Here is a 15,311-nt window from a genome sequence, read left to right as displayed (position 1 = left end):
TGCCAAGGTTAGACTGACATCCTGAACAATCGAGAGTCCCTGCCAGGCCAGGGGCCGAGGTCAAACCACTGGCCCTCCAGGGAAGACAGCTCATTCAAATGTTAAGCAAATGTCCTCTAAAAGAAATTGACCCCAGACATGAGATTCTTTCCTAAGTTAAGTCATCTGCAAAGTGGTTTAGAGAAAGCCAAGTGAACTGATTTGAATGGATGATCTTTTGAATAACATGCAATTTGTGGGATAGAAACTCTGCGTTAAAAACGAATCTTGGCAGAGCTTTCTGTTTGTACGGTCTTCCCCTGACCTGTGTCTGTCAGATGCGCAGCTTATCTTACCACTCACTGTCCTTATCGTACCACAGATCAGTGGAGAGTGACTAAGAACCCAGGGACCAGTTTCAATAATAGCTAAACAATAGCTGGATGTAGGTCTTTTAGAGACGTCACCAAGTAGATGTGAGCTTAGGTTCTTTGGATGCTTTGTCATTTGTTTTGCGGCCATGAAGCCTGTGAAGCGTTGCATGAAACTAAACCCACAGACCCAGGTCTCAACCTGTTAGGAGTTTACAGTCTCACCTGTCAAGAGTTGCTATCCTCTGCCTCTTCTTCCCTTCCCCTCTGCCTGTCTTCCTCCCTTTTCTTCTTTCTTCCCTTCCTTCCAAGCAGTTTTACAAAGTCTTAGCGGAAGCAGAAAGGAAGACTAAATAAATTACATTCTTCAGTGGGTGGTTCTTGATCTGACTTTGAACTCTTTGCATCTGAACTGAAATGACATGCCCCTGACTTCCAGGTCATTCTGACAGCAGTCACCTCAACCTAATCACAAGCTTTCAGAGAGATCTCCAGGCAGATAGTACTCTACTTTAGCATGCACACACATGCACACATGTGTGCACTGCATGGTTTCTGGTTCTATAAGCAAAGGGATAGTCCTCTTAATACTGTGGCCAAAAAAAAAAAAAAAAAAAAAAAAAAAAAATCACTCAAAAGTACTCTGAAAACAAAAGCATGTAACCCCAGAATTGTACTATTTGTTCAAATTTTTACTTACCAGTTTTTTGAAAATTTGAAAGTGTAGTTTTAGAATAACATTTTTAAAAAATGGCTTTGAAAAAGCAATTCTGGGGGAGCATCTGCTGAGGGTGGAAAAGTGGATTAGCTGCTCTGAGGGGAGTGTGAACAACACTAGACCAAAGGCAGCAGACCTGCCACCGCTGCTATAGGTAGCCTTGAATACCACACCTCCCAGGAAAAGAGGACTCTGCCTGAGACAATGGCTGAGGTCCCTCCTCTCCCTCTGTCTTGTAAGTGTATGTGGCGGGATTCTGGGAGCAGCTGAGCACCAGCCATCTGGCAGAGATTCCTTAATACCACTCCTGCCTGGGCAGCTGCTGGAGACGGCAGACCAGAGAGGGCGAGGGTGTGATGATGGTGCTCACCTCTAGACACCCACAAAGCTGAATCCACACACAACATTGGCCCACACTTTTCTCTCTCTCTCTCTCTTTGCTTGAAATGAATGAAAATACTTACTTATGTACATATTCAATATAGTTCCTGTCTCTATCCTTGGGTTTGTGGGGCCCTGAGATATAGACATCCTTGGCCTCTTTGTGTTTATTTGGAGCTATGAGGCCTGAAACAAACATGGCTGAAGCTAGATTCAGTCTTTAAAAGATAAAAAGAGAACCTTTACTTCCACATAATATAACATCTGGAGGAAGAGAGGACATCTTTTCCTTTTAAACTCCTGGAAACTGCTTTCCCAGAAGTTTCTAGGATCCCTCCCCTTGTAGGTCATTGGCCTGAGTCAGGACGTGTACCCATTCCTAAATCCCCACTGGATCCAGGGCACTGGGTGACTTTTACACTTGTCAGGCTCACCCCTGGCTCTGGGGGTGGAGTCAGCCTTCCTTGAAACACACAGGCTCTGTAGGATTGACATAACTTCATAAAAGAGAAAAAATCTTGATAAAATTCAGAGAACTGTTAAGAAAAGAAAAAAGAACAATGGATGTTGGGCTGGTGACCAAAAATTTGTATCATAATTTTCTTCAATATCCCTTCAGAAAGTTTTATCTGGTGTTTGATTTTTTATTGGGCACTAAGAGTACTAATAACAATACTTACTGTATCTTAATGTCTTCCAGGCGCTGTGTTTTACAGATATCTTTCCATTTAAATCCTTAAAACAGTGTGGTGAGCGCAGGTATTATGATCCCCATTTAAAAAACTAGAAATCCAGGGCTCAATGGACTTGGTGACTTGCTTAAAGACACAGGCCTAGTCAAGAGGAAAATGAAATTGAGTGTGAAAAATGTTTAGCCATGCCCTGGCTGGTGTGGCTCAGTGGGCTGAGTGCCAGTATGTGAACTGAAAGGCCACTGGTTCAATTCCCAGTCAGGGCACAGGCCTGGGTTGCAGGCCAGGTCCCTGGTTAGGGGCATGCAAGAGGAAACCGATCGATGTTCCTTTCCTTCTTCTTTCCCCCCGCTTCCCCTCTCTCTAAAAAAATAAATAAAATCTTTATAAAAAAAAAAAGAAGAAAGAAAAAAGTTTAGCCACTACCCATACAGCTGCCCCTGAGTACCCAGCACCTACTGAGCCTCACAGTTCATTGGTTCTTTACCTCAACTGACCTTCAACACTACCCTTAAAACCACTCTTGTGCCCACAATGCCACCTCGCCACACCCTCAAACTGTTCTGCCTCTGAAACTTGGGACTCTTACTTTTGCCTCCTTCGTTTACACCTGTAGGTACTTTGCTTTTTCCTTTCCTGCTTCCCCATCAAAGCTCCTCTTTGACCCTGTGTCCCTTGTCTCCTGCCCATCAGCCTCACCTTTCAACCCACTCCTGCTTCTGTTCTCTAACTGGCTTGACATGTGTTCTCATTGACCCTGCATTTCCTCACACTGGTCACCCTAGGGCCTGGCCTTGCTGACTCCCACATGGATCCATATACCCCTAATTCCTGCGCTGGAGTTGCTTAATACATTGGGCGAAAAGTCATAATTACTGTTTTCAGCCCCAGCTTGGTTCTTGGGGTTCTCCACAAGCCTTGCCCTTGCAGCAGTTCCTTCCAGCAGATTGCTGACAAGTGGGTCCCTCAGGGGTGAATTCACCACTGAGATAATTCCCCTTCCCAAACCTCCCCCCGCCCCCACTGCGCCGCAGTCTAACCAGGCCGAGGCTAGGCTTGACTGAGCAGAAGCCCGAGAACATGTTGATGGGGTAGTCCCACTGAGGAAGGTGGCAAACATTCGAAGGTGTAGTGAGGGGGAATTTGCAGGAGAAATGACAGAAATAAAAACCAGGAGAGCAACACCTACCTTATATCACTAACGCTTGTGGCTGGGCTGAGGGTGAAAGCTGAGGCCTGGAGCCCAAATGGGGCCCTGGGAGAGATCACAGAACCGGAACGGCCGAGAGCAAGGAGCACAAGTGGTCGGAGCCCCTGAGAAGCTTTGACAGCAGAGTGGGGAATTCCAGGACCCAGGCTTGTGCGGGCAGGTGCCCTGAAGGGCAGGAGCCAAGCGCAGGCAGACAGGCTCCTCACAGTCCATTCTGCCCTTTCCTTGATTTTTCTCTCACCTCCTCATTTTCTCCCTCTTTCAATGCTCCCTCCCTTCCCAGGTCTTTATTCTTTTTCTTTTCACAAACCTGTTCAGACCCTATTCTCGTCACCTCTTCTGCACACTGAATTGCCAAGTTTCAAAGAAGAGGCAGCAATGACTTCTCAGGAGCCAGATGATACAAACCCTTTTCAGAGCATCCACAGGAGAGCTTCTGGTGGTACTACCATCTTTTTTGTTCACAATTCCAACAAGCATGATTATCTATTTGTGTTCCTGCCCCTGGAAGACTAGAGTCCTCTATTGCCATTCACAACCACAGACAATAGAGGAAGAGGAAGAGGACCTCTACGAAACAGACCCAAGAGTTCAGCAGTTCCCAGAGGTGGACAACCGTGTTGTTGTTGAATGCAAATCGCCCTATCACCTCAGTAGCAGCTATAGCAGAGAAGGTTAAAATATCTAATGCTCTTTATGATGCTGTTTAACCATGAAGCAAGGATTAAATTGTGTTCTGTGTACGGTGCTGAAAATTTTCAGGACTAAAAGTGTGTTTGGGGGTTAATAAAATGCAGCAGGAGCTGTTGGTGCCCTGTTCACCTTTCGTTGGGCCTCACTGATTCATTCTTCTCTGGCTGACATCTAACAGCCCTTATCAGCACCGAGGTTGTCTCTGAAACCAGAAGCCACTTTCCTGAATGTGGTCCTGCTCAGAGGTCCAAAGTGCCAGGGAATGAAGATCCCCCTACCCTGGGAGCAACACTCCACCAATAACCCTTCGATGTTGGTATGGAAATACATCAGCTCCCTTGTCCCGGCAGGGGGGCCCTTTGCACAGTCTCCCCGAGTTCGCCCCCACCCTCCCTGCCGGGTTAAGTTCCAGTTACCCTCTGCGGTAACTCAGTAACTCGTTTAATAGCATACCTGTTGGTGGCTGCTGTCCCAGCCTGTGTCATGCTTCCCAGATACACTATTTGTACTCACATCTTGTCTCAGGAAAAATCTACACTAATGTAGCAGAGTAAGCTCCAGTGATGTAAACATTTATACACTTGAAACAAGGCTTTTTCTCCAATGTTGCACAGAAATGAGGAGTTCATAAAACACAAAATGCTTTTCCTACCACCCACCTTTGTCCTGGGCACGTGCTTGTTGAATGATGATAATTTCCATAATATTCCCATTGAAGTTACCTATTTCACCTGTGCAGAAAGCAGATGGAATTCAGGAAATGACAGTACATTATGGTGATCAGGTGGTGTGACCCCAAATACAGCTGCTTTTCCAGGTATGCTTTGTTGTTGGAGCAAATCAACACATCTCCTGGCACATGGTGGGCAGCTATTGAGCTTGTTACTGCATGTATAAAATCCCCTGGGCCTCCCTCCCTCTCTCTGCCTTCCAGCAGTTCAGGCTCATAGATTACTTAGGGACAACCAGATATTTTGCTTTGAATTCTCCCAGGCCCCAGAATTGAACAGTCTTAAAGAACAGCCAGGTCCACTGTATTAAGGTGTCTCCTAAGGTTTAGCAAAATGGCCTAAAACCCTTTAGCTCCCTTTACAAGAAAGGCTGAGCAAACCTTACCAGGCAGACTTTCCTTCTCTTGGCTGTTTGGATCTTGGTTTGCAGTGGTCCACTGGATCCGGGATGAAGATCAGAGCCCCTGTGGCTCTGGTCACTGAGCTGCCAGCTGCCCAGTCCCCTTGGGGAAGTTGGGCAAGACGAGGCTGCTGTGGGTAGGAACTGTTTGGGTTCACTCCTCTCCACACTGTGGAAGCCTCTACGGGTCCACTTGTCCTGTCTTGGGACGAGCAACTGAGTGAATACTGTAATCAATATCCCTGACCAAGACTTGACATCTTCTGTGCTGGGAGCCCCTTGTCCCTCTTCAGGTGGCAGTCGCAGCTACCAGCAGAGCAGGCAGAGTCTTCACAGTGATTCTCAGACTTGCCTGGTAGAAGAATCACCTGGTGCACTTGCTAAGCACACAGATGCCAGCTCCAGAATTTCTGAATCAGCATCTCCAGAGAGAGGCCTGGGGATCTCTGTGTTTCACAGGCCCCCAGGTGATTCCCATGAGCTGGCACACTAGGGAAACAATGCAACGATGACAGGGGCAGAAGCATCTTTAAAGCAGACAGAACCCGGCTGGTCAGGTATGTCTCCTCATGCTGACACCTCTCATATCCAGGAGGAACTGAAGGAAGCCCTTCCTAGCATGGGGGCCTGCCAGGGCCTGTGACAGTTCTGAGAACCCAAGGAAGCTCTAGTCCAAATAAGACTTGTTTTGAAGTGTCCCTCATAGCCCAGACTAACTTTGTATGTGGTACATCTTGTGTTTGTTACAGAACAATGATCGCAGCTGATTGGGGAGCAGGAGAGAGGAGGAAGAGAGAGACAGCATATCAGAGACCTAGAAGGGTAGGGTTGAAAAAAATATTCTTCATTAGGAATGCTTTGATTTGTTTTGAGTCAAAGGTAATTTATTTTGAAATTTCTAAAGTGTTAAAAGGGTGTACAACTTTAATGTTTCTCAAAATGGGCTGTAACTGTAAAATGCTTGTGGGTTGATTGGGATGAACCAAGAACTACTGGTCAGATTGGCTGGGGACAGCTCTGGAAGAGGAGCAGGGACTTCCTGAAGCTCACCCTCCCTCCCTGGACCCTGCCTTGTTCTCCATCTGCCTGCCTTCTTGCCATCTTTCCACAGCTCAGATCCCATCAAATCAACACCCTGCCTGATGTCTGTGACAGGTTCACTGCTGCCAATGAGATAAAGTCAAACGACTATAAGTACGATCCTCAAGCTCCCTCTTTATCTGTCCCCACCCTAATTTCCTTTTTAATGATTATTTATTTATTTATTTATTTTAGAGGGAGGGGAAGGTAGGGAGAAAGAGAGAGGAAGAAACCTCAGCTGCCCTGACGAGGGATAAAACCCGCAACCCAGGCATGTGTCCTGACCGGAATGAACCGATGACCTTTAGTTTTATGGGATGATGCCCCACTCTATTTTCCAACTTGATCTCCTGACTTTGCTCCCTAGGTGCACTTTGTTCTTGCAACATCAGGCTACTGGGGCTCTCTGAGCACCTTAGGTACACTTCCACCTCTGAACCTCTGCGTGTGCTCCGCCTTTCCTCCATTTCCCTCCCCAGAGAGCCCCAACTCATCCTCCAGATGCCTTTCCAGGAAGCCCTCCTCATCTGCCTGGCAGAATGAATAGCTTGCAAAATGAGACAAGTTTGTTGAAAGAGAAATCTGTGTGTGGTCTTGGGGAGGGGCAGTGGCATCTGAGAGTCAGTTGTACATTGGTCCTGTTCTGCGCCAGGACAGACACTGTTAGTCTGGGCATCTTTTTCTTCCTCTCCTTCCCTCCTTCCCTTTCTTTTATACCTATTGTGGTAAAATATACAAAATATAAATTTTACCACTTTAAATGCATAGTTCCGTGGTATTAAATAGATTCACATTGTTGTGCAAACATCATCACCATCCATCTGCAGAACTTTTTCATCTTGTAAAACTGAAACTCAGTACCCATTAAACAATAACTCCCCATTCCTCCTCCCCCCAGCCCCTGGAGCCACTGTTCTACTTCCTATCTCTACAAATTTGACTACTCTAGGTACCTCATTTAAGTGGAATCATGCAGTATTTGTTTTTTTTGTGCCTGGCTAATTTACTTAGTGTAACATTTTCAAGGTTTGCCCATGCTGTAGCATGTATCAGAATTCCATTCCTTTTTTAGGCTGAATTATATTCAATTGTATGTATATGCCACATTTTGCTTATCCACTCATCCATTGATGGACATTTGGTTATATCTACCTTCTGGTAATTGTGAATAATGCTACTATGAACATGAATTACAAATATCTGTTTGAGTCCCTGCTTTCAATTTTTGGGGGTATTTAAATTTCACCTATAAGTGGAATGGCTGATCATATGGCAAATCTATGTTTATTTTTTTGAGGAACCACATACAGTTTTCTGTAGACACTGTACATTCCCACCAACAATGTATGGGGTTTCAATTTCTCCACATCTTTGCATTTTTATTTCATTTTATGTAATATTTGTTATTTTCTCCTTTTTTTGATAGTAGTTATTCTAATGGGTATGAAGTAATATCTCACTGTCATTTTGGTTTGAATTTTCCTGATGGTTAGTGATATCAAGTCTTTCTTTCTCGAGAGCATCCACTTAATTAGGAAATAATTTATGTACAGTAGACTGCACCTGTGTTAAGTGTACAGTTCAATGCATTTTGACAAATGTATACTGTATTCCCTTAGTTACCGTGGGTATTACATTTTAGATCTGCCTGCGAAGTAGGAACCTTATATTTATTCTACACTCTTAAACCTACGTAATTTAACAACATACATATACAGTACCAGGAAATCCTGCAATATAACAAAAAATCAGCAGTAACTAATTAAATATAATATTTTAAAAAATCCCGCAATACAGTGAGGCTGCGATAAGTGAACCGCGATATAGAGAGGGACTACTGTACACTTATATAACAGCCACCACAATCAAAATACACTTTTGTATCAACCCTCTCTTGACACTTTACAGTTAATTCTCCCCTCCACTCTCAATCCCAGGCAACCTCTGGTGTACTTACTAGCAATAGAGATTAATTTGCATTTTCTAAAATTCCATATAAGTAGAATCATACAATATATATATTCTTTTGTATTTCATTCATTACACTGTATCTGTGATTCATCCATATTGTTCCTTTTAATTTGTTTGTTTCTTTTTTTGCCAAGTAGTATTCCATGGAGTGTATGGATACATCAAATTTGTTTATCCATTCGTCTATTTTTTAAATATAGTTTATTGATTATGCTATTACAGTTGTCCTAATTTTTTCCCCCTTTTCCCCCCTCCATCCAGTCTCCCCCATTCCCTCCCTTTAGTTCATGTCCCTGGGTCATGCATTTAAGTTCTTTGCTTCATTTCCTATACTGTTCTCAACATCTCCCTGCCTATTCCGTACCTACCAGTTTATGCTTCTTAATCCCTGTGCCTTTTTCACCATTCTCCCCATGCCGCCTCCCTGCTGATAACCATCCAAATGATCTCCAAATCTATGATTCTGTTTCTGTTCTGCTTGTTTGCTCAGTTTGTTTTTTAGATTCAGTTGTTAATAGTTGTGAATTTATTGCCATTTTAATGTCTATAGTTTTGATCTTCTTTTTCTTAAATAAGTCCCTTTAACATTTCATATAATAATATCTTGGTGGTGATAAAATCCTTTAGCTTTACCTTGTCTGGGAAGCACTTTATCTGCCCTTCCATTCTAAATGATAGCTTTGCTGGATAGGGTAATCTAGGTTGTAGATCCTTGTTTTTCATCACTTTGAATACTTCTTGCTAGTCCCTTCTTGCCTGCAAAATTTCTTTGAGAAGTCAGCTAATAGTCTTATGGGAACTCCTTAGCAGGTAACTGTCTGCTTTTCTTTCGCTGCTTTTAAGATTTTCTCTTTTCTTTGACCTTTGGCATTTTAATTATGATGTGTCTTGGTGTGGCCCTCTTTGCATCCATCTTGTTTGGGACTCCCTATGCTTCTTAGACTTGTATATCTATTTCGTTCACCAAATTAAGGATGTTTTCCTTCACTATTTTCTCAAATAAGTTCTCAATTTCTTGCTCTTTTTCTTCTTTTCCTGGCACCCCTATGGTTCAAATGTTGGTATGTTTGAAGTTGTCCCAGAGGCTCCTTACCCTATCCTTGTTTTTTCCTTCCTTCCTGCTCTTCTGATTATTTTTTTTCTTCCTTGTGTTCCAAATTGTTGATTTGATTCTCAGCTTCATCCACTCCATTGTTGATTCCCTATAAATTTTTCTTATTTCACTTACTGTAACCTTTATTTCTTTCTGGGTCTTTTTTATGCTGTTGAATTACTCACTGAGTTCCTTGAGGATACGAATAACCAGTGTTTCGAACTCTGCATCTGATAGACTGTTTATCTCCATTTTGTTTAGCTTTTTTTCTGGCATTTTGTTCTGTTCTTTCATTTGAGCCTTGTTTTTTTGTCTCCTCATCTTGGTAGCCACCCTGTGTTTGTTTCTGTGTATTAGGTAGAGCTGTTTTGACCCCGTCTTAGTAGTGTGGCCTATGTAGCAAAGTGAACCTGTAAGATGGATGGGGTGGAGCCTCAGGTAATCACCTGGGCAGGGCAACCCATGTGGACCATGTTGATGGAATCTCAGATATGGTGTTGCCGATCTGTGGCTCTGTATGGGGGAGGCTCAGAAAAGGGACAATGGCCACTACCTGGCCTCTGGAGTTTTGTCTGGGAGGGAACCGTCCCCTGGCACTCGCCCTTGATGCTAGACACTTCAGTTTCTCTCTGCGTGCCACTGGTGCCCTTCAAGCTATTGTCCCAGTGATGGAGCCCAGAGGGATTAAGTCTGCATAAGTCCTAAGTCAGTTGCAGACTTTTTAAGAGGAGATGCCTGAGAATCCCATAATTTCTTCTGCTGCCCAAGCCCACTGGTTTTTACAGCCAGAAGTTATGGGGACTTATCTTCCTGACACTGTAATCCTGGGCTGGGGGGCCTGGTATGGGGCTAGGATCTCTCGGGCCTGAGATATCCCTCCCAATTTTTATCCATCATGCATGGGTGTGGGACCTGTGTCTCTACCTCGCTGCTTCTCCACATCTCCGTGTTTCTACCCCTCCTACCCATCTGAATGAATGTGACTTCTTTAATTTCTCGGCTTTCAGACTTTCATACAGCTCAATTTCCTTACCATTCTGGGTGATACTTGTTTTGTAGTTTAGTTGTAATTTTTGCTGTGGTTGTGCAAGGAGGCGAGCCGTGTTTACCTACACCTCCGCCTTCACTGGAAGCCTGTTTATCCATCCATCTGTTGATAGGCATTTGGGTTGTGTCCAGTTTTAAGGCTTCTTGGAATACAAGCTATTATAAATATTCTTTAATAAGTCTTTGTGTGGAATATATTCTTATTTTTCTTGAGAAAATACCTAAGATAATTTCAAGGACATAAGGTAAGAGTATGTTTAACTTTATAAGAATAAAGTGCAAACTTTTCCCCAGAGAAGCTGTGCCATTTTATATACATGTGTCACCAGCAACGCAGGAGAGTTTCAGCTGCTCCATATCCTTGTCAGGCCCCCTTCCACCTGGAAATCTCTCTGACTCCCTCTGGCTGAGCTCAGAGAGCCACCAGTGATGGGTCCTGAACTACGCTCTTGGTCACCAATGGTAAATATAAAGGGAAAGGACAAAATGGAGAAAAAAAGTGTTACACAGCATGATTTACACAGATGATGCTATATAACATTTGTATGTATCTAAGAACATGGAGAGTGCTGGTTGCCCCAATCTGAAGTCAGGGGACAACAATTTACAATACAAAGGAAATATCCAGTTCCACCAAGTGCTGCTGTAGATCCACATCCCACCTCCAAACCTATAAAACAGTTTTCAACCTGTGAAGTTTCTCTCTAGGCTCATTGAACTATATCACCTGATTTCTCAGTGTCAAATTCCTACTCTCTCCTCCTTCAAAGAGTTCTTAGTTATTCTAGTTACTTCACATCAATCAGCAGGACTAAATGTGGTTGAGTCAAGAAATGTTAAATGTCTAAATAATTTCACAAGCATATTAAAGTATTTGAAAGTTCTAGTTAAAAAGGTCACTTAAAATCTGGATGAGACTACTGATAGCATCTGAGGCACTGTTACCTTCAGAAACAAAGCTTATCTGTTTAAATAAGCAAAATAGCAATTGAAATTAAGTTAAATGGGAAGCAGAAACCAGTTTCACCCATGACATTTGTTTCATAAACTTTTCTTAAGAATTACTTTGTAAGTATGACTCTTTTTATTTTAAAAATCCACAGCTTTGAATCAGTAGTGAATCACTAAATCTAAAAAAAAAAATACAAAAAATAAACCAGACAAACATGTTGTCACAGAAGGTTGAAAACCAGACTTGATCACACTGCTTTTTCTCAAGTGGCTTGTTAGTACATCAGCACCCTTGTCAGGGAAAGTCAGATAAAATTTAAGAGCAAATATTTGATTAAAATGCCACTCTCCTTTGGTGGGGCTTGAAGATTTATATTTCATGTTTCCTCAAATATTGCCCTGGGGCCCGTTCTCATCTTTCCCTCCTTTCACATATGACAGTGGTAAGGTGTGTGCTGCCCAAGCTGAGTCTGGGATGCAGGCCTAGAGATTTTTTTTAATCCTTCTGTTGATATTAAAAACTATTTAACCATCTAAAAGGTCTTCAGAAATCATGGCCATGTGTTATACAAGTGCAATGCTTAAATGCTAAACCTTTCATTTAAGGATCATTATTATAATATATTCAGACATTATGTTCAGTAGATTTCAATGATGGCCTCGCTTCTTCTTCACTCCCTGTAGCCATGCCTTTGCCATGAGACTTGAAATTCCTTTCACTAAAGAGACGGTATCTATTTCTCCATCCCCTCGAATCTGGGATGGTCTTAGGTTTTGCTTTGGCCAACAGAATGTGACTGCAATGTGGATAAGCCACTTCCAACCCTAAACCTCAGGACATCCTGCACATTTCCTTTCCTCTCTTGCTCCTCTGCCGTTGCCATGAGACTGTGCCAGGTTAGCATGCTTGAACATGAGAGACCTATGGAGTGCAGCTAAGTCACCCCAGTCATCCCAGCCGAGGCCTTTCTAAATTGGTGAATAGATTCCCAGATAGGCTAGCAGAACCCAAGTGTGAGCAACACATGCTTATTATTATACGCCTCTGGGGCTTTGTGTGGTTTGTTCTGTAGCAATATCTGACTGATATCTCTATGTCAGCTAGAGTTTTTAACAAAGACACAATTTAAAAACAAAAGGGTCTATTTTATACCCTCCTTTTCTCTAGTTCCAGGTCATTTTTTAATCACATCCAACACCATCTCTGATGACGTTACGGGAGTGTAAGGGGAAATTTTCATTGTACACCTTTTGTTGCTTAGAAACTTGAACCATATGAGTGTAATCTATTAAATATATATTAAAAATCCTACAAGAATAGAGCATTGAGTTGTATCTCTAGAAAAGAATGTACCCATTTCTCTACATACAAGGCAAAGTAAATGAGAGACAATTATTTGTAAGGCTAAATCTCTCAATAGATATTTAGGGGAAATATCTAATAACTTTGCAGATGGATGTGATAATCTATGGAATAATTCTGAAAATCTTTAGCATCTTTGATAAAATGTGTTTTCCTGCTTGCCGACCACAAAATATACTAGGTCAGAACTTCTATTTTTTTTTTTTTTAAGATTTTATTTATTTATTTTAGAGAGAGGGGAAGAGGGAGAGAAAGACAAGGAGAGAAACATCAATGTGAGAGGGAAACATTGATCAGTTGCCTCCCTTACATATCCTGATCTGGGACCAAACTGCAACCCAGGCCTGTGCTCTGACCAGGAATCCAACTAGCGACCTTTTGCTTTGTGGAAGATGCCCAACCCACTGAGCCACAGCAGTCAGGGCCAGAGATTCTTTTAAAAACTAGTTCCGTGGTTCTCCAAGTTTGTTACATATAAGAATCACTCCTGCCTCTTGTTTAAAATGTAGATGGTCCAGATGTCCTGACAAAGATTCTGGTTGTCGGTGGGGGATAGAGCCCAGAAATCTGCACTATAATAAGCAGCTCAAATAATTTTCATGGATTCCATTTTAAGAAATACTCAGTGTAGTCACTACTTTGTGGTTCTATCAAGTACTCATGCTGCCTTCATTGAACAGAAACAATGGGTCATGGGTACCTGATTCATTCTTACCAAGTAGGTCATTTAATTTGTAACAACAAAAAAAAAAAGTAAAATTAAGGGCCTAACAATATGGGTCAAGGAAGGCAGAAATTTAAGAAATGAAACTCCAGTATTTTTTTTTAAAGGAGCTTATAAAAGAATCAGATTGTTTAAATACTAAATAATATATACTATTTAGGTTACATACATGAATTAATTTTAAGAATAAAAGGACTAAAATAATTATGGAATGAAATCAGTCATGATAAAGTTTTTGTCTTGAAGAAATAATATTTGCAACTTGATGAAAATAACTGAACAGTCCTTTTGATGTAAGTATAGAGTTTATTAGAGGAAAAAGTCTAGCTCTGGTTATGCACATTGACAAAACACTGTTGAATGTTCTAGTAACTGTTGGGGACAAATAGAAACATTTCTGGTTTTAAAGTCTGTCTAAAGACATTTTTTATGTTTTCAAGTTTTTGAAAACTCCAGGGTTCTACTAGATAAATTGGGAAGAATCTTGAAGCTATTAAGTGTAAGTGTAAAATCAGAATTTTCTAAGACTTTTATCCCCTGCTTGAATAACACATTGAAGCATGAAATGCTAATTGTGGCCAAAAGATGCTCAAGAGTATCTGTTCAAAAATTATAGCAAAAGTAACACTTTGTACTTTTATACCCTGGGAAGAGAATAAATAAGGTGATAACAGTTCTTTTTCTTCTTCTTTTCTGTTAGTTTGATTTTTGTTTTGTTTTAATGTAGATTGCATTTTCGTTAGAGTAGTACATCCTCAGGAAAGAGGTAGGATATACATAAAAGGAAAAAAGTAGCCCTACTCTCCAAACACAAATTTAAATGTTTTGGTATATTTCCCATTAGCCTTTACTAATAGATCCCATATGGATCTAATTTTTTTCTCCCATATTGTAGTTTCTATCATTGCATCTTTAAAAATTAAACATTACAAGCACTTCTCAGTGCCATTATGTACACTTAAATCATATCATATTAAATGGGTGTAATAGTCTTTGGAGAAGCAGTCTTCTAGGCTTGAATAGCTAGAGGGTTTCCAGCCTTTTGCTAATACACAAATAAGGATGCTATTAAAAACTAGAAGTCTATTGCTTTTTTTGTTATTTATAATTATTTCTTGAGAATAGATTCCCAAAAGTCATACAACGGGGTCCAAGGTTATGAACATTTTAAGGGTGATGACATTTTGTCAAATTGCTTTCCTAAAGTATGTCTACCAGCATTCTCTTCCCCTTGCTGGTATGTGTATTTTCCTTCTTTCCTTCCTTTCTAGCCAGCGCTAGCTTGTTTTAAATTGCAGCTATTAAAATAGAGACAGACACATAGATAGCAGGATGACAGCTATGGGGTTGGCAGCCGGTGAGTAAAGGGATCGAGCCAAAAGGACAAAGGACTCATGGACATGGACAACAGTGTGGTGACTGCTGGGGGAGGGGGATAAGGGGACTAAATGGTAATGGAAAAATATAATAAATAAAAAGTTAATTGCAGCTATTTAATTATTGCTGAGATGCAACATTCTTTTCATACATTTTAGTTTCTCTTTCACCATTTAGTAGTTTTCTCATCAACCTGTATGAGGGCTCCCGTAATGAAGAATTTACCTCAGGTTTATTGTACGTGTTGCTACTAATGTTCCCAGAGAGGACTTCCTAAGTCTTTTTTTCCCCTGGGCACAGTGGAGTCATGGACCCCTCAGGATGATCTCTGGACTGACTCATTTTCCAAAGCTATTGAGTTTCCAAAGCCACTCATTCCAGCACCAGCCAGAATGAAGCTCCTGACGCTGACTTCCCTCCCACCCCACCATGTCCCCGAAGCCACCATTTTTCAGCTAAACCCAGAGACAAGAAACACATCCACATCTGCTTTCTGGTAACCAGGCACTGCTGCTATCTGCCAGGCACTA

Source organism: Furipterus horrens, unplaced genomic scaffold, assembly GCF_987537825.1.
Source record: "Furipterus horrens unplaced genomic scaffold, mFurHor1.1.pri manual_scaffold_5, whole genome shotgun sequence".
NCBI classification, from domain to species: Eukaryota; Metazoa; Chordata; class Mammalia; order Chiroptera; family Furipteridae; genus Furipterus; species Furipterus horrens.
This window is presented reverse-complemented; position numbering follows the sequence as displayed.